Genomic DNA, 26707 nt, shown 5'->3' on the forward strand with positions numbered 1-26707 from the left:
CTCTTGCGACTCGATCCTCTTTCGTCTAGGGGCATGAGTGCCCATTCTGTCATCGATGCGATATAGCGAAGCTCGCGATTTCCGTCACGAAGGCTTGTCGCCGTCGGGTATGGGAGAATATAGCTTCCTTATCGACGGGTTTATAATTATCGGCGGTGAAGTAGCCGCTAATAAATCGATGAGCGTTGGTGTGCATACGCATTATTGCGGCGCAAGCGTGTTTGCAAAGGGATACCATAAACTTGCCACCGCCGACATGAGAACAAGTTTTGATGGCAAGATCTACGAAAGTTCTTTGCTGCTTAGTCGATCGCCGTAGCGATCATCGACGACGACGACCACGAAGATTTGGCTATCCTCGACAATTATCTCTACCTTCGAATGTATGCGGGCATAAGTGAGGTCTCCCCATTTGTTTGCTTGCTCACGCCGATTATATAACATCGCATCAACTTGAACCTGCGAATAACGTTAAACAAAGATAGTGATGTTTAAATAATTGAAAGCATGTTTTAAACATTATTGTAAAAAGTTAAACGATAAGATCAATATCTAATGTCGGAAACAAAGATGGAAACATTTTAAAGGGTAACACTAAATGTTAAGTGTAAATCAAAATTCGCAGACCTTATGGAGTCGACCATTTTCGTCACTGGTAAATGGCGAGCTTCTTTGATCAAGCGTTGAGCGACTCCAGCGACATTTGAATACATCTCACCCCAGCGATCACCTCCGAGCGAGATATTTCGACCAATGTGTCGTAGTCGATTTATTAATCAACCGGTGATGAGCTTTGGGTGATGTGGCTGCGAGTTCATTCACGGTATCGCTCGAAATCTTTGGCCGTGGATGCCCGCGCAATGCTGGAAGCATATCAACCGAGCACTCCTCCTGAATGCCTTCCCAAGTCCCAACATTGGCTTCATAAAATTGGCCTCCAAATGTCGAAGGCGATATCGTGTGGCGAAGAAGGGAAGACTCTCGCAATTGCGTTTACAAGGGCCCTTGGACTGTCGACAAGAAGGTAATTATCTCATGATAATCTCCTTCCTCGTATAAAGCATCGCCTAACTTAGATATGAACCAAGTCGATTGGCGTCGGTCTCGTTGTCGACTATCTACGAAGGTGGCGTGGAAAAACCATTGTTTCCATCTTTCCATGTGGCGCTGATGAGTGTGCCGATATTTTTCAAGGAGGTGGGTACCATCGAAACAGCCGTGACTGCAAGCCCTCTTGAATCCTGATACACTTGTTGAAAAAGCAGAATGCGTTTAAAGCGATCCAGATCTCTTTCCCACGATCGTATTTCTTAGGGTTGTCTCGACCACCTTATCCACATACCAAAGCAAGCAGTCATGCGTGGAGATGTCATTTTCCGTCGGGACCACCCTGGGTATGCTCTTTTCCCAACCAAGCTGCTTGTATGGTATGTGGACACCATGTTCCACAGCATGTCCTTCGAATGTCGATGGCCTTGTACAGAGGGCCGTCCTTGAGCTTCGAATCACTCGTGCGCTTACCCATTTTTGGGCGCTTTCGGATGTGGCATGAACCCATGCCACCACCGCAAGTGTGTGGCGGGTTGATTGTCTTGATTACAGTATTTTTATTATACTCTTTTGAAGCGTGAAGCGCCAGCGACGACCATCGGCGGCATTCCACGATCGCCCGATGTTTTCAGTTATTTATGAATTTGAAGTCGAAATTCCGTTTGATTGCATGATTTGAAATACGTCACGAAATGTTGACACCGTCAAAACATTGTCTAATATCCAGCGACAGCAGCAGAATGATCGGCGAGGAAGGAAGACATCCCACGCGTCGAGTCACCATGGGATTGAGCAGGGGGCACTCACGGAATACAGATTTCCACCCTGACAGCTCGATTGAATGAAAAGATCAATATGTTAAGCGGAGGAATATAATATTTAAGGGATAATGCCAATATTTAAGCGTTAAATTAAATACTTAAACCGTTACGATTAACGTAAATGAATAGTGCAGATATATTAGCGATGGCTGACATATTTAAACAATAATGAATCCATACAACTGGATCGAAATAAAAGAGAAGGAACTTACTGACGAGGTAAAACTCATTTTCATTAGGATTCATGATGGCACATTATGCATCTCGACAACAAGATCAACTACACGCATTTGAAGATGGAGTGCACGTGACACATTCATTTGGAAGTCAACATCATTTTCTATTGGACAAACGGTTTTTATATCCGTTTGGTGTGATAAACTTCAGCTGACAAGGGAAACTTGACACCCATCACTTTCACGTATCTCAGTAACACCACACTCCCAAAGTGCGAGTCGTGAACATTAGCACTCTTCCCTCCCCGTTGAATCTAGCAATACACGCAAAAATTCTCCATAATATATCGGTAGAAAACCAAATCAGTACTGAACCAAATGAAATGAAGAACAAAAAGAAGACGAAGAAGAAGAAAAAGAAGATGTAAACAACAAACAACAATCAGATAGGCAAACAAAAAGTCTTGCAGGTTGTATCGTAGAGGATAGCCTAGGCGTGATGTGATGTGATTGGGCGGTATTTTTCCCTCCATCCCAAGGGCGAAAAAGGAAATATATCGATGTCGAGGGAAGACATATTGTCATCAGCTCGAATGAAGTTCTCACCTCAACATGAGTCTCTGTTTAAACTTCAAGCTTTTTATGTTTAAACAGATACATATAGTGTTTAAAATAACGGTTAACTTTTTAACTAAAGTCTATATCACGTAAATAATATGTAAACCGTTTAAACATCTTTATGTATGTGATTAAACACCGTTGTCATTGTTTAAAGAGTAAATCGATTATTGTTTAGCTGTTTGTATTGTTTACTGATGCCGTTCTTTGTTTCTCAAATTGTTATGTCTACTGTTTAAATTTGAAAAAGTTATCACAGGTGATGCTCAAATAGGTTTGTTTGTTTAAAATATTTAAGCGTTTAAGTATCGAGTTAATCCCCTTTAACTTGATTTTTCTCTGATTTAAATTTCATTTTCTTATTAATATCAACTTACTTAAAATACTAATCTCGATAACATTCTTATTCGATATTAACTTTATTTTGCCTGTTTAAATTTCATTTTCTCAGTTTAACATTTTCTTATGAAGTATCAACTAATTACAATGAAATATACTTAAAAATACAAATCTCGATAAAAATATATTTAATACTGATACAATCGATATTCATTTTATTATTAAATATCGGTAGTAATTACTAAATGACCTTCAGCATAAAATACAAATCTCGATAAAAATAGAATGTAAAGACAATACAAAAATTCTCATTTAAGCTTCAAACTCTCCGTTTTAGCATGCGACGTAACCATCACGACGAGTCGTTTTGCTTTATAGATCAAGTACACCTTTGAATAGAGTGTCCATGACACTCACTCTGGCCATACCACATTTTTATAGATCGAGTTCTTTTTTAAAGGATATGTGATGAACCTTCTTCTAGTAATCATCACTTGATCAACTTATAAGTGAAACTTTCTTTTCTTGACCCCAGTGACGCACTTCCGTCGTTGCTTACCCGTAGAGTAGAGCAGAAGGCGAGCATTTCGACTTGGGCAGAAAAAGATTTTTCACCCTCTGTTTGTTTAGGGATGACGAGAGGAAAAACAATCATGACACATCACTGTAAAAAGTCTATAATCTTAAAAATGTGGTTTGAATGAAGCGAATGTCATGAACAGCAAATGTTACGACTTCGACGGGATGCCCGTCACACGAAGAAGAGGAAGAGGTGGATTCGCGATGAGGTATGTTCGATGAAATGGTTCTTCCTTCCCATTTATCTCTGCGAAATCAACGACTGCTTCTAGCTTGACTTCAGATTTTTATGTGCGACGGCGATGGAAGCGCTTGGAGTAGCAGGCGTGCATTAATACGTTTTGGAGGCCCTGCTGCCGCGTCGGCGTTGTATATTTTAAGCGGATAAAAATACTGATTGAAGCGATAAAAGAACAAATTTAAACATAGAAGCGATATTTAAACCATAACGGATATATTTAAATCTAAAGTTCAATATTTAAACAATACTAAGAAGTATATACCCAATGCCCTACTCGATGAGCAGTTCGATTTGCACGATCTGCGATTGTGGCCGGGAGCGTGGTAATGGCTCTAACACAACTGCGGACGGAAGGGGTGGCGATGGCTAAAAGCATGACTCACGTCCTCGGGACGCTTACGACTCGATCCTCTTGTATCTAGTGATAGCACGAAAAACTCTCATGAATTTAATCGGAAGAGCTAAAAATTAGTACTGCTAGAATGAGAAGAAGAAAAACGAAGAATAAGAATAAGAACAAGAAGAAGAACAAGATATGAGCACCCCTAAACTTTTGTTTGAGAAAAAGCAGCGGGAGGCGTTGGAAAACTATCGTAAAAGTTCGGACAGTGATATGATTGGGCGCCATTTTCCCTCCTTTTAGCAGAGCAAAAAAGAATTTCATATCACGGACCCACTTGACTTACCGTGAGGGTTAAAGAGAATATAAAATATAGAATTTGTCCAGGGTGTCTGCAAAAAGTTGGAGGGGGGTTTTTGGGAAGTTTTGAAAATGACGAGGGGTGAACAGTAAATTTCCCTATTAATAATATAAAATTTTTTGTATTTAGAATTTGTTAAATCTATATAATCTATATAGTCACAGTTTGACATTATAATAATTTATTACTTTCTCCGTTCTTTTTTAATTGTCATGTTTTGAAGCTTTTTTCTGTTCCTTTCTACTTGTCATATAAAAATTTTGTACAGCATTAAATAATTGTTTTCAAATTTATCTTTTAATTTAATGTACTTGTATAATTTACAATAAAATAAAATCAACTAAGGATTAAATTATATTCTCCACTGGTGGGATTTTAAATAGGGATAATTTTGAAAAGTAATATATTTTTTATAAAATATAGGTAATCAACTAATTTTAACTAATTTTTTTTAATCAGTGTGAATTAGTTAAATGTGACAACTAAAAAGGAACGGAGGGAGTATTATTTTTTTGAAACGAAATAGTTATGGCTTTGTTCATCCCTTGTTATTTTTTTTTTTCTCTTCCATTTGCAGCTCTATTTTTCAATAAACTATTAATAAACTTAAGCTCTTCATTTGGGATAAGCATTACATACGGCTTTCCAGCATCGGCAAAAGAACACATGGAAAAAGGAAGAGCGACCAAAAAAATAATTGAAGGAGGCGAGTTTACTTTGCTGCACAAGTGATCATTTTAGGAAAAATAAAAAAAAAAATTGATGTCCAGAAGAATATGGAAAAGGGTAAAGTTGGTACTTGAAAAAATAATTAAATATATAAAATGACCAAGAAAAAAATTAAGTTGGAGACAATAATTAAATAATTTTCATACATATATTATTTGTTTCTAGATGTTGCATTTAATTAACAAGGTTGCGGTCTAAATTGGAATATTTCCGCTTAATTCTTCTCTCTCCTGGCTGTTCTCTAGTTTCCAGATGATCCCACTTTTGAATCCTCTCCCTCCCTTTGAACACAGCCTTCAATTCAAAAAGCTGCACCCTTTTTTTATTTCCCTTCTTTCCAAGAAGCCACAAGCAACCTCACAAGCCAGCAATCTTCAGTCAACCCTCTCTTTAGTTTCTTCCCCTCCATTTATAGCAATATAGCACTGGAGAGATAGCAACATAGCACGGGGGAGAGAGAGAGAGAGAGAGAGAGAGAGAGAGAGAGAGAGAGAGAGAGAGACAACAACAATGGCAATAGATTTACTTTCAATCTTCTCAGCCGCAGCTCCCTACCTCCTCATCACTATCGCTACTCTCCTCCTCTATGAACAGTTCTCATACATTAAGAAAAAGGGCCCACTCCCCGGCCCCACCTTTATCGTCCCTTTCCTGGGCAGCACCATCCCCATGATCCTCAACCCAACCAAATTCTGGCACGACCAAGCCACCGCCGCCAAATCCTCTCTTTCGGGCCTCTCTGCCAACTACCTCGTCGGCCGCTTCATTCTCTTCATCCGCTCCAGTGAAGTCTCCCACCTAGTCTTCTCCAATGTCCGCCCTAACGCCTTCCACCTCATCGGCCACCCTTTTGGTAAAAAACTATTCGGCGAACACAACCTCATCTACATGTTCGGCGACGACCACAAAGATCTCCGCCGCCGCATCGCCCCTAACTTCACCCCTCGCGCTCTCTCCACATACCTAAATCTTCAGCAAAAGGTCATCCTCACCCATCTCAACCACTGGCTCTCCATCTCTTCCTCCAAATCTCCACTCAAACTCCGCCTTCTTTGCCGCGACCTCAATCTCGACACTTCCCAGACCGTCTTCGTTGGACCTTATCTCTCCCAAGAAGCTCGCCAAAAATTTAACGTAGATTACAATCTCTTCAACGTCGGGTTAATGGCCATCCCGTTTGATCTACCAGGCTTCGCCTTCCGCCGGGCGACAAAGGCTGTTTCACGGCTTATACACACTCTCAGCCGCTGCGCCGTTGAGAGCAAAACCCGAATGCTGGCCGGGGAAGAGCCGACTTGTCTCGTTGATTTCTGGATGCAAGACATGCTGCGTGAGAGAGAGTCTGAGGACCTTGACAAGATCGGTGGCCATTTGTTTGACTTCTTGTTCGCCGCCCAGGACGCGTCCACATCATCGTTGCTTTGGGCTGTGACTTTGCTGGAGTCTCACCAGGATGTTCTTAACCGGGTTCGGGAGGAGGTGGTGGCGGCTTGGAATCCTCTCTCCGGGGAGCTTTTGACACCGGAGATGGTCCGGGGGTTCAGGTATACAGAGGCGGTGGCGAGAGAAGTTGTGCGGTTCCGCCCACCAGCGACCATGGTGCCGCATATCGCCGGTGAGGAGTTCCGGTTGACGGATGAATACGTGGTGCCCAAGGGGACCATTGTTTTTCCATCTGTGTATGAGTCCAGTTTTCAAGGGTTCACGGAACCGGACCGGTTTGACCCAGATCGGTTTGGAGAGGGGCGGGTGGAGGACCGGGTTTTTAAAAGGAATTTCTTGGCGTTTGGAGCTGGACCACATCAATGTGGGGCAGAGGTATGCGATCAACCATTTGGTTGTGTTTATTGCCATGTTTGTTTCTGCTACTGGATTTCCGACGGGAGAGGACGGACGGCTGTGATGAGATCGCGTATGTCCCTACCATTGTGCCTAAAGATGACTGCTTGGTCTATCTCTCCTCCCGTTTCAATCCCTTCCCCTCATTTTAAGCGTTTGTCATGTGTGTTATTGTGTAAGACTTAGGTATGTGTTTTTTTAATTTATTTTTTTATTGGGAAATATAACGAAAAACAAAATGTTTGATTGTCTTATTTTCTTTTAGAATTTGAGAGATGTATTAATTGTGTTCCATTCCTAAACTATGAAAAGTCATATATGTCATCTGTACCTTTTTCTTGTCGGTATCTATAAATTTATTTCTCTTTTATGCATTAATTTAAATTACAAAAAGTTATTTAAAAATTTTAAGTTAATTACTTTATAAATATAAACAAATCACAACCCTTAATCATTGTTGTGAGAGGAAGTTGAATCTCGATCTCTCATTTGGAAGATAAATGAAATTTCACTTTTTGTTTTTTTTTTAATTATGGAGGTGGTTACTTAGATTTTTCCCTTCTTTTGTATGTGTAGTTCTTATTAACTTTTTATATACTTCCAGTATGATGTTTTTCTAAATTGTATTTTTCCCCGTACAAGTTGCTATATAGTTTATAAAGCTTGCTTTCTCATATCTTTGTCCATCACTTTGGTTTGGTAAACATTTAGAAATAGTGGGCATGAATATAAGTAGGGGTGGCAATTAGGGTAAACAAGTCTAATTGTGTCGTGTTAAGATATGTGTATAACACAAAAATGCTAGACAAATACACGACACGATTATTAATCATGTCCAACTTCTCAAACACAAACATGGCCCATATATGAAACGTGTAACCTGACACGACCCACTTAACACGCTTAACTATAATTGGGTTGTGTTACATGACAGAACCCACTCAACACACTTGTAATAGGGTTGTGTACACAACCCGACCCATTTAACCTGATTTTAGACAAAATTGACAACAAATTCACATTAAAATCAAAATTACATATTTATTCAAAATACAACCAATAATTAAACATTTAAATATTATCAATACTTAGATATTTATATCTAACATACATAAGTTCATTAATACTAAAAATCCAACATACATCAAACAAAAGTTACAAAATATTAAAACAACATTTAAAACAACAATCCTTAAGAAACAAATACATCACAACATTTGCAAATAACAATTCTTAGAGCAACAATTCAATAAAGTCTTTTAAGTAGAACCAAAATATAAATCATGCTTTGATAGAATTTGATGATGAAAGATCCCCTTCCTTTCCATCTATACCAATGAGATCCATGATATTGTCTGTGAGTTCTTCAAACTCTTCATTTGTATCTGGATATAAAACAATAATGTTAACTATATCAACAAATAGAAAACAAACTTTTCAAACTAAAATATTTAAGCATAACATAAACAAGAAACTATAAAAAATACCAACTTATTAAGTTACCTTGATCTCCATATAACCAATCTTAAGTACAATTAATGCTTCTACAACATTAGGCTTCAAGGAACTTCTGTATTAGTCAAGAACCATTCCTCCAACACTAAAGGCACTTTTAGATTCAACAATGGAGATGAGAATGGATAGGATATCTCTTGCCATTGCAGCAACTTCAAGATATCTGTATTCGTTAGCTTTACAATATGTCAAAACATTCAAATTTGTTTTCCTATCTATTCTAGGATCTTCCAAATAAAGCTCCATTTGTTATTTTTGTGGTGTAGCTTCCACACTTTCAAATGAATCAAATTCCTATAAGAGAAAAGAAGTTTTTATTAAAAGAAAATTCAGCAAAAATAATATCAAAAATTAAAAAAAAAATCAGCAATAGAAGCAAGTAACTTACCATTAATATATCTTTAGATGTTGAAGATTGAACAACTTCTTTAGTCATGCTTGGCATTTTGGTCTTCTCCGATGACATTGAAGATGATGAACTTGGGAATTGTTGGCTTGCATTTGAATAATTCTCATAAAGGGCAAATGGATCATCTTTTATTTATAGACTCAAAATTCCCAAGTTCACCATATCATTTCTTGTAGCACCATTCAACAAAATTAAACTTGTATCTTGGGTCTAAAAATCACAACCATAGCCAATATCTTGCTATACTTACTCCAATGTTTTTTAAACTTTGCATACATTTTACTAGCCATAGCTTGCATGTACTCATCATCATTATTCATTTCTTCTTTCATTGGCAAGTGAACAGTAAACACTCAAGGAAAATACAAGTTTGCAGTTTAATATTTTGTGCCCGAGCAAACACGAGTAATGTCGTAAAAAAGCCTTAAAAAATTGTTGATTTTTTTTAACCTTCTCCCAATCACTCTCAGATGGACAATGCTTGTAGTTTGAATCACTTAATTCTAGATGCATAAAGGCACATTGATAATACAATGCACTATCAATCAGAAAAAATGTGGAATTCCATCTAGTTGGGACATCTTGCCTTAAACCCCTTTTGCTATCAAGGGAACTATGAGCAACACATTCAAGACACTTTTGTTTTCTAACATAAGAACCCTTCACGTACTTGAAAGTTTCATGAGTTAACATCACTAAATCATCTAACTCCTTTAAACCTTCTGGAACAACTAGGTTCACAATATGAGCATAATATCTAAGATGAAAATACTCACCTAACCTAACAAGTCCCCCTTTTGCACACAACTATTTTTTTAACAACTCAATAGAAACATCATTTGCAAAAGCATTGTCTAAAGTAAGTGAAAAAATTTTCATATCAATGGCCATTCGGTTAACAATGTACAAATTTTTTCAGATAAAGAAATGCCATTGTGAGGTGGTGGCATGAAACAAAAATTCAAAATTCTTTTCTATATTTGCCACTCCCTAAAATGTGCAGTTGAGCATATATATAACCATCGATGGTCAATGATAACCAACAATCAGAAGTTAAATTGATGTCCCTAATGTTGCCTCTAACATGGATTAGATTTTATTTTATTTTTCTCTCTTGTATAGTTTCAAACAATCAGATTTGCAGGTGTTTCTACTCACAAAATTAATATTGGTTCTCAAGTATTGGAACAAAGATCTAATCCCAACCCATTCCACAAAATTAAAAGGAAGATCATGCATAATGGCACAACTACACAGCAATTCTCAAAATTTTTCTAAGTTGAAGTTGGGATTAATTATGGTACCTTGAAAAAAAATCAGCTGACCAATGTCTCGGTGATCTCTCATTGGATATTTATCTCAATGCTTTCTCATATTACAGGTGCCATTTTTAGTTGGAGCAACATATTTAACACCACACAATTTGCATTTGGCTATTCTTGTTTTCCCTTCACCTTCAATCAAGTCAAAGTTCTGCCACACTTGTGAAGTCAACTTCCTCTTCCTTGAAGTAGATTGTTGTGTCTTTCTAGTTTCATTGCCATCCAAATCTAGTTCAATGATTTCATTTTCCTCATCCCCATCCAATTGTAAGTCATTTCCTATAGATTTTTGAATTCATAACTTACGCACATTGAAGATAAAAAAAGAATTGGTTATTAATAAAAGTAAATAATTATACAACTAAAAAACAAAAATAACACAAGATCTCATATCAAGTTATCAACAAACATAAAAACAAAGATTAGTACTTCAAAAATATGAAAAAAGGTAATTGAAAATTTTAAATTTATAAATAATCAAGATATTAAACTAAATTAGTATTTGCAAATACAAAAAGAAAAAGAATCAAATAACAAAAAAAATTAAAATATCTAAAACATATATAAATCTAACTGAATTAGTAAGTAATACTTCAAAAACTAAAAGGTTCAATTAAGAATATTAACAATATCATATATTCAAAAATAATAATAAAAAAAAAAAAACTATAACGGAAAAAAATAAAAAAAAATATTCAAAAAATTAAAACAAAGAAGCAAAGGCAAGAAAAATAAAAATAAACAGAATAAAATAAAACTAAAGCACTAGATGGACAGTTGATGAAGGAGACAATTGATGAAGGAGGAGTAAGAAAGGCAGGCGAGAAAAAGAGACTTTTGGAGGAGGAAATGGTCTCCTGTGGGTGGAGGCGTCAGACTGGGAAGAGATTGGACGGTGAAAGAAGGCTGCTGGCAAAGCAATGAGGAGGTCTATAAGAAAAGCTCGGCTTATCAAAGTGGCGGTTGTGTAGAAGTAGATCTAGGGTTTGGACTTTGGCTGTTGTGAAGGAGGAATGAGGAATGAGAGTTGATCAGTTGGAAGAAGGAGTTTTTCTTTTCAAGTGTTTCGGAAAAAATTAGAAAAAAAAGGAGTGGCGGCTGAGTAAAATTAGATCTAAGGTTTGCATATATGTGTATATATATCTATATGTATTGAGTAAAATTACTTTTTTACCCCTATGTTTATGTTAATCGTGTCTTACATGGGTTGACACAATTAGAACATGAACCAGTTTAATTTAAATGTGTCTTAATTGTGTTGACCAGTTTATAACACGTACTCATTTATACTAAACCCATACCCGCTTGAAACCGTGTCATGTTGTGCCGCATAATCGTGTCAGTATTCATTTTGCTAGGCCTAAGTACAAGTGAAATAGATACATAAAGAATGAGAAGTGTAGAAATTCCATATTTTTTTACTCCTAAAAATACACTCACATACTTCTACCTATGGTAAATGCAAATGTATACTTAAGGATAACTCTCGATGCTTGGATACGCTAGGGTTAAGCATGGTTAATTTGGTTTGCATCCCCAGATTTTAAGAACAAAACAAATTACATAAAATCTTGAATTGAAGCTTAAGTGGATCAAAAACCTTGGTTAGAAGTGTTAACCAAATAAAGGCCTAACCTCTCCCTCCAAAAGGATGGCGTCCTAAGGTCAACCAAGACCAATTAAAAAAGATTTCTAAGTATAGACATCATATGTGATGGCACTAACTCCTTCAAGGCTTAGTCTTAACTATCCAACTTTCACCACTAGAAAATAGTGAATGTTGTTGCACACAAAAATAGGAGAAGATCAGGAATAATGCCAAACAATCATTCTAAAAGAACAAGATGTTTTCCAAAGGCTATATACTTACTTTCTAGCAGAAGTATGTACATCAGTATTTCCAAAGTAATTGGAATTTGTGTTCATTTTCAAAATGGTGGGGGATTGTGAGAGGATTTTAAAAATGAAGAGGTGTATCTCTTAATTATACCATTATATGAAGAGTCATATAGAAAGTTATCTATGTCTTTTCATTAAGGCACAAAACTACACTAATGGTAATTAAAACTCCAAAAGACAGTAGTGCAAGATAAAGGGATTTAATAAGCACCATTTGTAATATAACTAATGAAAGGTTAACATTTGTAATTTCATTAATTAAAGAAAGGTTATTATGATGTATTTGAAGTGGTGTGTCTCTTTATTAAACAATCTTTATTTGAAGTAGTGCGTCTCTTCAATAAACACTCATTAATGAAGTGGCGTATTGAAGTGATGTGTCTCCTTAATAGGCAGTCATTATTGAAGTGGTGATTCTCTTTAATAAACACTACTTTATTCCTATAAAATAATCTCCTACCATCATTTAAGCTAATTAAATGAAAGAAACTCTTCACAAATTCACTTGCTTTGTTCTTTGAGTGCACAAAAAATAGAAGCAAACTTTCACTTTGTAAAGCCATTGTTGTTTTTGCTTGAATTTGAGAGTGCAAACCATACTCAATGGTCTTCATTGTATTCTAAAGGAAATTCGCCTCTCAATTTAATTTGCATCCAAGGTTTGAAATTAGGTGGAGGTGAATTAAGCCTAAAGGAAAGTGTTAGCCATGCCTTGAAGACTCGTGCAATATAATCTTTCTTATCTTTTCTTCCCTATACCTCAAAGAAACAATCACTTATAACAATCTTTAGTCTTAATTTTCTCTTACAAACAAAAGGCTTCTTTGAATGATTTAACTATGAACTTTGTGAACCTGGAGAGGTTTGAAGGTGGAAACTTTCTAAGATGGCAAAAGAAGATGAAATTTCTCCTCATTACATTGAAGATGGCATATGTCCTCACTACTTCGAAATCCCAAGAAATAGAAGGAGAGACTGTTGTGGAAATTAGAGAAAGGGAAAAGTGGGAATATAATGATTTCATTTGCGTTGTGCATATTCTCAATGGGCTTACTAATGCACTTTTTGATGTTTATCAAGACTCAATCTCGTCAAAAGAACTTTAGTAGAAGCTAGAGGCAAGGTACATGCAAGAGGATGCAATAAGTAAGAAATATCTTGTGAGTTGTTTCAATAACTTTAAAATGATTGATGGTAAATCTATCATAGAACAAATGCATAAAATTGAACATAGTTTAAATAACTTCAAACAACATAACATGCATATGGATGAGTATATCATTGTCTCCTCAATCATAGACAATCTTCCTCCATCATGAAAGGATTTCAAAAAGAGTCTCAAACATAAAAAGGAAGATATATCTTTTGAGCAATTTGGAAATCATCTTCTCTTAGAAGAGGAGTATAGAAAATAAGAAAATACAAAAGATATCAAGGCTCATGAGAAGGTACATGTACTAGAAGAAGAGGAGTCCCACAAAAACTCCAAGAAAAAGAAAAAGTATAATGGAAAATTACATGTACAAGATGGTCGCGATAACATGAAAAAAGAAAGGACGTTGTTTCTTCTGTAAGAAAGTTGGCCATTACAAGAAAGAGTGCTATTTCTTCAAAAAGATGAAAGAGAAGAGTTCCTCCTCAAAGACAATCTTGTGGCCATAGTATTTTAAATCAACATGGTTAAAGATAATGAATCATTGTGGGTGGACTTTGGTGCAACTCGTCATGTGTGCAAAAAAACAAAAGATCTTTTTCAAGACACTCAATGAAGAAGATGAGAATATGCTCTACATGGGAAATGCTTCAATTGTCAAGTCAAGGGCAAAGGGACGGTGGAAATTGAGTTTACTTCTGGAAAGATTTTTATTTTGAAAGATGTATATTATATACCAGAAGTTAGGAATAATTTAATTTCTGTACCTTTGCTTAATAATATTGGGTTTAAGTCTGTTTTTGAGGGAGATAAGTTTATTCTCCCTAAGGGTGGGATATTTGTAGGTAAAGATTATTATTGTGAGAACATGTTCAAGATGAACATTACTAAAATTAATAATAATAGTTATAATTCTATTTATTTTGTTGACTCTTGTGATTTATGGCATTATCTCATTTGACTCATTTTAATTTTCACAAATTAAATGATATGATGAATCTTGATTTAATTCCAATGACTTCTGATGTACTCTCCGCAAGTGCATGGATCATTACAAGTAATATAGTGGTATCCCATGAGGGGTAGGGTTGTCGAACCACAAGGATTAGACTTCTAGTACTAGTTGATCCTCTAATGTCTAGTCAATCCAAAGGGGTGATGAAAAGATTAATTACTAAACAAAGGGAAAAGAACTAAAAGATGGATGAACCAGGTAGACTAGGGTTGAGTTTCGATAGTAAGAGGGCAATGCCCTAGGATGATTCCTATGTGCTTGAGATACTGACTCGAGTCTAATGCCTACCAAGATACATTTTAAGATCCTTGTGGGTGCTCAAAAGCTTTATTGAATCTACTGTTATCAAATATGCCAAGTTTTGCTACTGTAACTACGGACTTCATACATGGCAAGTTTTGTAACTACCAAGGGTACTCATAACTGCGGTAATCCACACATGCTTAGTTTTACACAAGCAACTATGCAAATTAAGCACGCCAAGTTATGGAACACATTAAAGACACAAGAACACTTTAGAACTCCATAGGCATTAGAAAACAAGTAGTCAAAGTATAAGAAGCAACATAGTTCAGAATCCCGGAGCATCATGGAATGGTTAGCCTCTCATGAATTCATACAACGGAAAGCAAAAGATAAATGCAAACAAGAGAGAAATTATGACTTCCCCTTTTTACAAAAATCTCTTCAGTTGTACAACAAGAACTCCATGGAATGAGCAAACTCCACTTCTCTGGTGTCTCTAGCTCAACCTTGATCCCCTTAGCTCATGTGGTGATCGATAATCATCAGTCCTTTGAAGGTTTCTCTACTAGAGAAGAAGAATCCCCAACCAAAGACCCCAAGAAACCCTAAATTTGGGAGTTAAAAAGGAAGTTTCTGGCTCGACATGGTCTCAACATGGTCATGCTTAGACCGTGCTCTTCTTGGAACTTCTGAGTGAAAAGGGCTAAGTACCATCCACAGTTAATCATGGGGAGAGAACGGGCGTGCTCCACCCGTGCTCATCTTGAGCACGCCCATGAAAGGAGCACACGATGCGTGCTTCCCACGAAAGCATAAGCCACTCCTATCCTCGAGATAATCACGGGGAGATAGCACTCTGTCTTCGCCCGTGCTTCCACTGAAGAGCATGGGAGTCACTATCCAGAGAGAACCATGGGGAGATGGTACACCCGTGCTCAGCTTGTGCTTGCAATGGACACGTAGATAAATTGTCTTCTTTGGTTGGTTTTGTCCCTAATTTCACTCCTTATGTGTTATGAGCTATAAAATCTTGCAACAGAGACAAACGTACCCATAATAGCATTATTCATAAACAAAAGGTTCTAAAAGATGAGCAAAAGAGTGTATTGGAGGTATGCAAAATACGATATGAAATGCACTCATCAACTTCTAGACAAAATGAATCTTGCAATACTTGTACCAAGATAACAACACAACCTTTTCTTAGAGTATAAAGAAATTCTAAAATATTAGAGTTGATTTATTTCGATGTTTGTGATTTACATGGTTGGCCTACTATAGGTAGAAACAAATATTTTGTGACTTTTATTGATGATTGTACTCGATATTATTATATTTATTTAATGCATTCAAAGGATGAAGTTTTAGAAAAATTTAAGATTTTTAAAACTAAAGTAGAACTTCAATGTGAAACTATTATTAAATGTTCGAGTTCGGATAGAGGAGGAGAATACTATGATCCAAAATATTATGAGTCTGTTGGCATAATTCATCAAGTAGTTGCTCCTTATTCCCCACGACAAAATGGTTTAGCAGAAAGGAAAAATAGGTGCTAAAAGAAATGGTAAATGCCTTGTTATCTTACTCTGGTTTAATAAGTGGATATTGGGGTGAAGAATTGCTAATTGCATGCTATATATTAAATAGGGTTCCTAATAAAAGAAACAAGATAACCCCATATGAACTTTGGAAGAAAAGAAAACCAATTTTAACTATTTTAAAGTTTGGGGTTGTAGGGCAATAGTTAAAATCCTGGAACACAAAAGGAATAAGATTGGTGAAAAAGGAATTGGATGTATCTTCTTGGGATATGCTAAAAATAGTAAATCATTTCGGTTCTTGGTAATTGAACCAAATGATTCTTATCCTATAGATATAGTTATTGAGTTAAGAGATGCTATTTTTGAAGAAAATAGGTTTAATTCAATTCCTAGATGAAAAGACATATTACATTCAAATAAGTAATTCAATCAAGGGGATAATAGTTCTATTAATGATATATTAGAAGAAATAGAACCTAGGAGTAAAAGGGTTAGGAGGGCAAAAACATATGTTCCATATTTCTTCATGTTCCTTGTTGAAGGGACAAGTGAAGGAATTTAGACTCATGCACATATTTGTTTCAAGATAGAAGATGATCCTGAAACATTTGAAGAGGCTATGAAATCTCAAGATGCAACCTTTTGGAAAGAAGCTATTCATGATGAAATAGATTCAATAACGTGGAATAAAACATGGAAACTAGTTGACCTCCCACCTGGTTCTAAACCAATTAATGGTAAATGGATTTTCAAAAAGAAATTAAAAGTAGATGGAACCATAGATAAATTTAAAGATACGTTAGCTGTTAATTGGTTTACACAAGAAGAAGGAATAAATTATTTTGACATATATGCACCAGTTGCAAGAATTACTACTATTAGAATACTTATTGCACTTGCTTTAATATACAATCTTGTAATACATCAAATGGATGTTAAAACAGACTTCCTTAATGGAGAATTAGAACAAGTATATATGAAACAACATGAATTGAAGGGTTTATTGTTCCCAGTCAATAACACAAAGTGTGTAAACTAATTAAGTCTCTTTATGGACTTTAGCAAGCCTCTAAACAATGGAATAAAAAATTTGTTGATGTAATTCTAGCAAATGGGTTTAAAATTAATCAAAATCTAACAAATGTGTCTATAGTAAATCTAATTATGGAAAAGGTGTCATGATTTGTTTGTATGTAGATGACATGTTAATCTTTGGTACTGATATAAATGAAGTTATGAAAACAAAGAAATTCTCATCTGACAACTTTGACATGAAAGATATGGGAAAAGCGGATGTCATTCTAAGAATTAAAATTAAGGACAATTGTCTTGGTCTACCCCAATCACATTACATTGAGAAATATTAAAAATGTTTGATTATTTTTATTGTTGTCTTGTTTCAACACCGTTTAATTGGAGTATCAAGTTGGAACAAAATAATAGTTGTCCTATGAGACAACTAGAATATGCTAAAATAATTGCATACTTGATGTATGCCATGATATGTATAAGACCAGATATAACTTATGTTGCAGGAAGGTTAAGTAGATACACAAGCAATCCAAGTAAAGACCATTGGCATGCTGTGTATAGAGTATTAAAATATTTGAAAGGAACAATAAATTATAGTTTCATCTGTAGTGGTAATCCTTTAACTTTAGAAGGATATACAGATGCTAGTTGGGTAAAACCCACTGAGGATCATGCTTCTACAAGTGGATGAGCCTTCACACTTGGTGGAATGCTATTTCCTGGGGATAAAAAAAATAGACTTGTATTGCAGACTCCACCATGGTGTTTGAGTTTATAGCATTAGCTACAAGTAGTAAGGAAGAAAAATAACTTAGAAACTTATTACCTGAAATTCCTATATGTCCAAGCCAATGACACCAATAGCTATACATTGTGATAGTCAGTCTACACTTTCAAAGGCTTATAGGGAAGTTTATAATGGAAAATCCTGACTTATTGGACTAAGATATAGCTCTGTAAAAGAGTTGATTATGAATGGGGTAATTTTGATTGATTATATACGATTTGAATTAAATCTTGTGGATCCTTTGACAAAAGGATTGACAAGGAATATGGTGTTAGAAACATCAAAGAGGATGGGATTAAATCCTATAAAACCCATAATTAACAATGGTGGAAACTCAATTCACACTTGAGTAACATCAAGTCTTGAGTTCAATGGTGAAAGTACATTATTAGAGTGATTGCAAGTACTTCAAATTGTCTGCATCCCAAGGTTGAAAAGTCCTTGGTTACCATGAGTTTAGAAGGGGAAGGTTGAGCTTTAGGTCTTAATAGACCTATAAGCATAAATTTGCCAGAGTGCCTGTCATGGTTAGAAGGGGAAGGTTGAGCTTTAGGTCTTGATAGAGTCTACCATCATTAGAGTGAACAAACGTGAAGACACAAGTTGTGATCTAAGACATGGGAGTGTGTGCCAGCCTCCATTATTATCAAGCTAATACATGTTTTGGAGGAGCACAAAGGCAGTCATATTCGCGTGTTCCAATTTTTGCAAAGCTAGCAAAAACATCATCAAATGTGATTGTTATTAAAGAAGCAACGCGATCTACCGCATGAATGTGTGCCCATTCATGTGGCCTCGACAAAGAGTATGGATTTGGGAGCATTTAGGTAGAGTAATGCAGTAGTTTACTGTAGCAAGGTACAGTAGCAAATTATTGTAGCAGTTACTATTTATAGGCCGCAGAAAACTGAATTTCCAGAAATTCACATGGGCGCGTGGAAAATTCGCATGCCCATGTGGATGCCCGATTCCAGCCTATTTAAAGCGACAATTTCAGCCGATTTGGCAATCTTTTTCCCATCCTTTCTTCATCTTTTCCCCATCTTTGGAGGCGCCGGTGGCTAGGGTTTAGAGAGGCTTTGGCAAAGTCTTTGGAGTGGTTCTACAGCCTTTGACATGGCGTTCCTTCAGAAGAGATTTATTGGGGAAGGTTTCGTCGGCATCGATTCGGAGAGGTGTGCCCTAGGCTTGATGAGGGAACCTTTGAAGAAGACAAGGCTACTCCATAAGACCATCGACACGAACACAAAGGGGGTTTTATTCATGGATTACATATCTTTACTTTTGATTTCATTATTGATTATATTGTGCTCCATGGAGAGTTAAACCCCCAGAGGATACTTGGACAAGTAAACCCTAGGATGCCATTACTTCATTGACCTTTTATTATGCTTTCTTTAATTGATGTCTTTAATTGAGTTCCAATCTTGAATGCTTATTGAATTGATTTTTCCTTACAGTGGCTGACACTAGGGTTGAGAATCCATCTTGGTAACCTTTGTGGATGAGTGACACACCATGAGGGTTAGACAATGCTAGATTAGAGAGAGCTGAGAGGGTGAGTCGAGAGGTAGCGGAATGTCCCCTTTCCCCTCCAGTGTGATTTATCCTACCTCCACATTCCAAGGGTTCTTTGCGGTCACAATAGAGTGAAGTGCTAAGAGACAAACTCCGCTGAAGCTTAGTTGCACGAGCAACAGAGTGAAGCATTGAAGTAATCCTTAGTATCTAGGGCTTAATTGTGACTAGGGGTCTTTCGCCTGGACCAAAGGGTTAGATCTATATTAGGGAATATAATTTATCACTTGGAGTCCCTAGAGCTTTATGCAACTTTTCACAGTGTGAGGTGTTGAGACTGAGTGATTTCTCCACCGGAACATAGTGTAGAGTTAGTTACTGTTGACCCTAGGTTTGGGACCATGTATTTTAGGATTTTCATGACTCATGAAGCATCATTTAGGAGACATAATGATTGGTCTTGCACTTGAAATAATTGTCCTAGGGTGAGCAATATCCGGGTGCCCAACTTACTGTCGATTGCCTCTCCTATCTTTTATTTGCACTTCCTCCCTCTTTTCTTATTTCTATTTGCATTGATTTTGTTCACTTCACTAGCGATTCATCTTCGTTCTAGTTAAACAGCAATCTTTGTGTTTCTGATCACTATTCCCTATGGATACGACTACCCACTCACTGGGGTATTATTTCTTCGACAAACCCATGCACTTGTGGTCAACACGCAAAAGGGGTGTTGTCAAGTTTTTTGCGCCGTTGCTGGGGAATAGGCGTTTTAGAAACACTTTGCACTTTTCTATTTTAGCTATTCATCATTTATTCTATTTCAAATTTTCTTATTCTTCCATCATTATTATTTGTTTCTCTTTCTTTGATTGCAGCTCCTGGTTATAACCTGATGGGAACCCTTTGACATTGGTTGAAGGAAATCCTAAACTTGAATGAACACTTCATAGAAAGGGAAAAGAACCTGTGTAAGAACACTCAAATCAAGCTGAGGTAGAAGGTGAAGGGTCAGATAATATGGCAGAACAAAATGAACAACAAAGGACACTATCAGATTATGCCAGACCTGGAGTTTTGGGCACATAATTTAGTATTGTGTGGCAAACCGATTACAACTCGAACTTTGAGCTAAAGCCGAGATTCATCTAGATGATACAAGAATCGACTACGCGTTTTAATGGTTTGGCCAATGAGGATCCAAACAATAACAACAAGAACTTCTTGGAAATGTGCGACATCCTTAAGATCAATGGTGTTACGGATGATGTTATCAAGTTGAGGGCCTTCCCATTTTCATTGAAGGAGAGAGAAAAACAGTGGCTATATTCATTACCTAGGGCATCGATTACTACTTGGGAAGAGATGGTAGAAGTTTTTCTTGCCCGATATTTCCCTCTTGGAAAATCTGCGAAGCTCAAGAATGAAATTTCCTCCTTTGTACAAATGGAATTGGAGTCTCTTTTTGAGACATGGGATAGGTTCAAAGAGCTCCTGCGGAAATGTCCTCAACATGGGTTCCCTGAGTAAATGATCATTTAGACTTTCTATAATGGGTTGAACCCGAGCACAAGGCAGTTAGTTGGTGTTGCAGAAGGAGGTACCTTAGGAAACAAGTCCCTTGAAGAAGTCTGACATCTCATTGAAGAAATGGCTATGAACAATTATTAGTGGAACACGAGAGACAGAAAGAAGGTAGCCAGAATTCATGAGATCGATGCAGTCATTTCACTGGCAGCCCATGTTGAGTTATTGAGCAAGAAGTTAGATACTCTTACTTCTCCTAGAGTGGTAGCCTTGACTAGTTGCACTGGCTATGGGGAGGACATGCATCGTCCGGTTGACCGATTTCTATTGGTGGTACATTCTCGGTAGAACAAGTGGATTTTGTGGGTAATGCAATGAGAAGCCAAGGCAATACATATAGCAACACCTATAATCCGGGTTGTAGGAGCCACCCAAATCTTTTATGGAATAATCAAGTGCAAGAAAAGGCCATGACACCGGGTTTCCATCAACAACAACAAGCCCCGAACATGGAAAATCAAGTTTTAGGCTTGGAGACCTGGATGACTGATCTAGAGAAAGCTTTAACCAAGTTCATCTAATCATCAGAAACAAGGTTTCAGTCGGTCAAAGCTACACTTCGCAACCACACCGCGTCATTGCACAATTTAGAGGAAGTAGCAAAAGAGAAAGGGGTGGCACACCCATCTTACAAGCTAAGAATTACTTATCCCTCAAGATTGAAGAATGACTAAAATGATGAATAATATAAGAAGTTCTTAGGTCTATTCAAGCAGTTGCACATCAACATTCCTTTTGTGGAGGAGTTGTCTCAAATGCCTCGATATGCAAAGTTTCTCAAGGACCTTTTGGCCAACAAAAGGAAGTTGGAGGAGAGTGCATCTGTGATCTTAGATGCTTCATGTTTGGCAGTATTGCAAAAGAATATTCCAAACAAGAAGAAGGACCCCGGAAGCTTCATCAACCTGTACAACATTGGTAATTTAGGTGAAGAAAAGATGTTGGTGGATTCCGGGGCTAGTATCAACATCATGCTTTACATCTTCTTTCAGAAGCTAGGCTTGGGAGAGCCAAGGCCCACTCGGATGACACTTCAATTAGCAGACAGAATGGTGAGACATTCAAGGGGCATCACAAAGACAAACTTGTAAAAGTTGACAAGTACATATTTCCTGTGGACTTTGTAGTGTTGGATATTGATGAGGATAACAATGTCCTGCTGATACTTGGGAGGCCATTCTTGCGCACTTCCAAGGCCCTCATTGACACGGATGTTGAGGAGTTGACTTTATGAGTTGGGGATCATGAAGAAGATGATCCAAAAGATGAAGCGAGCAAGGAGATGCCACAAGAAATGCCCCAAGGCTAATGGGGATGTGTAAGAACTAAGTAAGGGTAACGAACCCTCATGTGGTAACATGCTTGATAACTCCACGTCTACCCTCAAAAGATTATGCTCATCATGCTTTCAGGTTATGGGTAAGAGGGAAACCTTTCTCCATGAGCCCCCGTGAGGTAAGAATAGGTACGTCAAGCTAAGTGACGTTAAACAAGTGCTTCTTGGGAGGCAACCCAAGTCTTTACTATTTTCTAGATTTTAGTATAGTACTTGCATGAATAAAGCTTTGAGTGTTGGTATCTTGATTTTTACATGCAATTGTTGTTTTTTTCTTATGGATTATCGGTGTATTCGTGTTCTTAATTGTGATTGGCAAAGTTTCTTGGTCGTTTGAGCGTGTTTTTCATGATTCTCTGGTTAATGTTGCTTAGTGTAGGAAGACTCTGAGTATGTATAAATGTGCAGAAATTTCTGCAGAGTCTGTAAAATTTGTCTAAGTCATCCAGAGAAGACACACGGCCGTGTGGAAATTCCACATGGGTGTGTGTCTCCGTTCAGAGATCATCCCTGAGGGACACGAGGCGGTGTCCGCTCCTTGTGGATGACGCTGTGGATGGCACACGGGCGTGGGTAATTTTCACACACCCGTGTGAATTCCTGGAGAGAGTTCTCCTCCATCCCGAGAAGACACAAGGGCGTGTGAGTGCCCCTGTGAATGGCCTTGTGGAGATCCACGCATGTATGAAATTTCCATACGGGCGTGTGAAACACTTAGAGAAGTTTCTTGGATGGATAGAGAAGCCACAGGGCCGTGTGGGTGCCCACATAGGTCGGACACACGCAGTGGGGGAATTTCCACACGCCCATGTTGATGCGTTTAGAGGTAAAGTATTCTATCCTGAGAGCACACGGGGAAGTGTGTGTCACGCCCCGTGAAAGCGCTTCTCGTAGAGTCACACGGGCGTGGGTAATTTCCACACACCCCTGTGGATGTATAGAACTCAAAAGGCCACGAGTTTTCTTTATAAATCTATTGCGCCTTTTCATTCTCTCACCCCCAAATGCTTAGAGAACACATTTGTGTACTCTCTCGACTCCTCTCCATCGATTTAAAGGGGTTTCAGTTGATTTTTCTAGCCATTTTCATGATTTTCATTCCCATTTCATCCGTAAACCCTTTTTCTTCTATTTCTTCATCAATCTTTATTTATTTCATTTAAAATGGTGAATGTTGCTTCGTTTTGTTGATTAAATAGTTGGTGCATGCATTAGAGTGGATTTAAAGTGAAATTTTTGATGTATTTGTGGATTTTTGTATAAAGGCCGTGCAGTTTTCACGCTCAGTGAATCCACATGGGAGTGTGAAATTTTCACAAGACTGTATGGATTTTTGCAGTATTGTCCTATGAGTTTATTTGATCGATTCTCATTTCAATTTTTTGCAGATATGGCTCCCAGGAGAAAGAAAGCACGACAAACGTCACCGATTGCACTCCTAGAGCCAAAAAAGCATAGAGTTTTTGATTCCCCAGCACCAGGCTCGTTTTGAGCATCTATCGAAGATTAAGTTTGGTAAGACACTGTTCCCGGATCTAAGTGTTGTGCGAGAGATACAGTTGGCCGATGACATGGCAGATGAGGTCGAGCAGTTGATTTTCGTTGGGAGTTGGCGCCGTTTGTTGCTGATTCAGGAGCTGACCATTCATATGTTGACACTGGAGGTACTTGCATCCTTTAAGTTTGATAATCCTTGTGGATAAGTGACACACCATGAGGGTTAGACAATACTAGATTGGAGAGGGTTGAGAGGGTGACTAGAGAGGTAGCGGAGCATCCCCTTTCCCTTTCAGCGTGATTTATCTTACCTCCACGTTCCCTTGAAGAAGTCTGATATCTCATTGAAGAAATGGCTATGAACAATTATCAGTGGAACACGAAACAGAAAGAAGGTTGCCAGACTTCATGAGATCAATGCAGTTATTTCATTGGCAGCCCAAGTGGAGTCTTTGAGCAAGATGTTAGACACTCTAACTTCTAATAGAGTGGCGATCGTGACTAGTTGCGCAGGGTGTAGGGAGGACATGCTCCATCTGATTACCAGATTTCTATTGGTGGTACATCCTCGGTAGAACAAGTGGACTTTGTAGGTAATGCAATGAGAAACCAATGCAATCCATATAGCAACACCTACAACCAGGGTTGGAGGAGCCACCCAAATCTTTTATGGAGTAATCAAGGGCAACAGAAGACAATGGCACCACCCGGTTTCCAACAACAACAACAAGTCCCGCATATGGAGAACCGAGTTTCACGGTTGGAAAACCAGATGACCGATCTAGAGAAGGCTTTTACCAAGTTTATTCAATTGTCATATACAAGATTTCAATCGGTTGAAGCCATACTTCGCAACCACACCACATCATTTCACAATTTGGAGAATCAAGTGGGGGCAAATTGCGAAGTCATTATCGGAGAGACCTCAAGGAGGCTTGTCTAGTAACACCAAAACTAATCCGAGAGAACATGTGAAGGCGATCACTTTGAGAAGTGGTGGTGAGATTGAGGGTGGATTTCCAAGTGAGATGACCAATGTTGAAGCACACGAGGTCGTAGAGGTTGAGGAGAGAACAAAAGGAAAGGAGGTGGTACGCCCATCATACAAGCCAAGAATTCCTTATCCTTCAAGGTTGAAGAACTACCAAAATGATGAACAATACAATAAGTAATTGGGGTTATTCAAGCAGTTGCACATCAATATCCCATTTGTGGAGGTGTTATCTCAAATGCCTCTGTATGGAAAGTTTCTAAAGGACCTCTTGACCAACAAGAGGAAGTTGGAGGAAGTGCATATGTGATCCTAGATGCTTCATGTTCGGCGGTGTTGCAAAAGAATATGCCGAACAAGAAGAAGGATCCCGGAAGCTTCAGCATTCCATGTAACATTGGTAATTTAGGTGAAGAGAAAGCATTGGCGGACTCAGGGGCTAGCATCAATGTTATGCCTTATACATTCTTCCAAAAGATAGGCTTGGGAGAGCCTAGGCCCACTTGGATGACATTACAATTGGCATACCGAACGGTTAGACATCCGAGGGGCATTATCGAAGATGTACTTGTGAAGGTTGACAAGTACATATTTCCTATGGACTTTGTAGTGTTGGATGTTGATGAGGATGTCGACGTTCCCTTGATACTTGGAAGACCCTTCTTGCGCATTTCCAAAGCTCTCATCGACATGGACGGTGGGAAGTTGACTTTACGAGTTGGGGATGAAAAGCTTACATACCGCCTCGCTGAAGACATGAGACATTCTCTAGACTTTGATGACACTCTTTACTTTCTTGACACTACTGATGAACTAATAGGGATGAGCAAGAATTTGATAATTCCCCCTCTACCTTCAAAGGACTATGTTCATCATGCTTTCAAGTTATGGGTAAGAGGGAAACCTTCATCTATGAGCCCCTGTTAGGTAAGGTCAGGTACGTCAAGCTTAGTGACGTTAAACAAGCGCTTCTTGGGAGGTAACCCAAGTCTTTACTATTTTTCTAGGTATTAGTTAGTGTTTGCAAGAATAAGAGCTTGAGTGTTGGTGTCTTGATCTTTTACATGCTATTGTTGTGATTTTCTTGTGGATTGTAGGTGTTATCTTGTTCTTAATTGTGTGTGGCAAAGTTTTCTTGGTCGTTTAAGCATGTTTTTCATGATTCTCTGGTTACATTTGCATAATATGGGCAGGCTTTGAATAGATGTAAATGTTTAGAAATTTTTTGCAAAGTCTGTAAATTTTTCTAAGTCATCCAAAGAAGACACATGGCTAATAAGGGTCTAAATGTATGTATTTTAGTATATGTATTTGCTATTGTTAGCATGTACTTTTATAAGGATTGATGCCCGTTTATGTAATCGCATATTATTTGCTTCAGTAGGGAGCGGGGAAAAGCGCCATGGAAGACACGGATATATGATTTGGTAGGCGGAAAAGAAGAAAACCGGGGGCACGCAGATCTTGTAGCGCATTCTTTACGCGGATCAGCTTTGTAGCTGAGTACTATAGCAGTGCAACTTTAGCAAGATCACTTTAGAAACCACTGTAGCCCATGGATGATTTTCGAGGCAGGAATTGATTTAAGCCATATGGTATCAATGTTGCCCGGGATTGACCCGGGATGAATATTGTAGCAAGAGAAGATGTGGTTTTGCTTGATTCATACTACCTCAATGGGGCCATCATAGACCCCCTCATTGACCCGGTATGGACCCCTTCATTGACCCGGTATGGATGGCTTTTTGGGGAGTTTGGAGTCTCAT

The 26707-nt window shown here is 37.9% G+C and overlaps 1 non-coding gene and 1 pseudogene across 1 annotated transcript; one reads left to right on the forward strand and one right to left on the reverse strand.

Annotated features, from left to right (window-relative positions):
- The first annotated feature begins 5473 nt into the window (after positions 1 to 5473).
- Positions 5474 to 7360, forward strand: LOC120256438 (annotated as a pseudogene).
- Positions 7361 to 20943: 13583 nt separating this feature from the next.
- LOC120256439 lies at positions 20944 to 21050 on the reverse strand. The gene has a single exon (XR_005535304.1). It is a non-coding gene; the product is annotated as a small nucleolar RNA R71 (small nucleolar RNA).
- Positions 21051 to 26707: the final 5657 nt, after the last annotated feature.

The sequence above is a fragment of the Dioscorea cayenensis genome, unplaced genomic scaffold (assembly GCF_009730915.1).
Source record: "Dioscorea cayenensis subsp. rotundata cultivar TDr96_F1 unplaced genomic scaffold, TDr96_F1_v2_PseudoChromosome.rev07_lg8_w22 25.fasta BLBR01001446.1, whole genome shotgun sequence".
Classification (NCBI taxonomy): domain Eukaryota; kingdom Viridiplantae; phylum Streptophyta; class Magnoliopsida; order Dioscoreales; family Dioscoreaceae; genus Dioscorea; species Dioscorea cayenensis.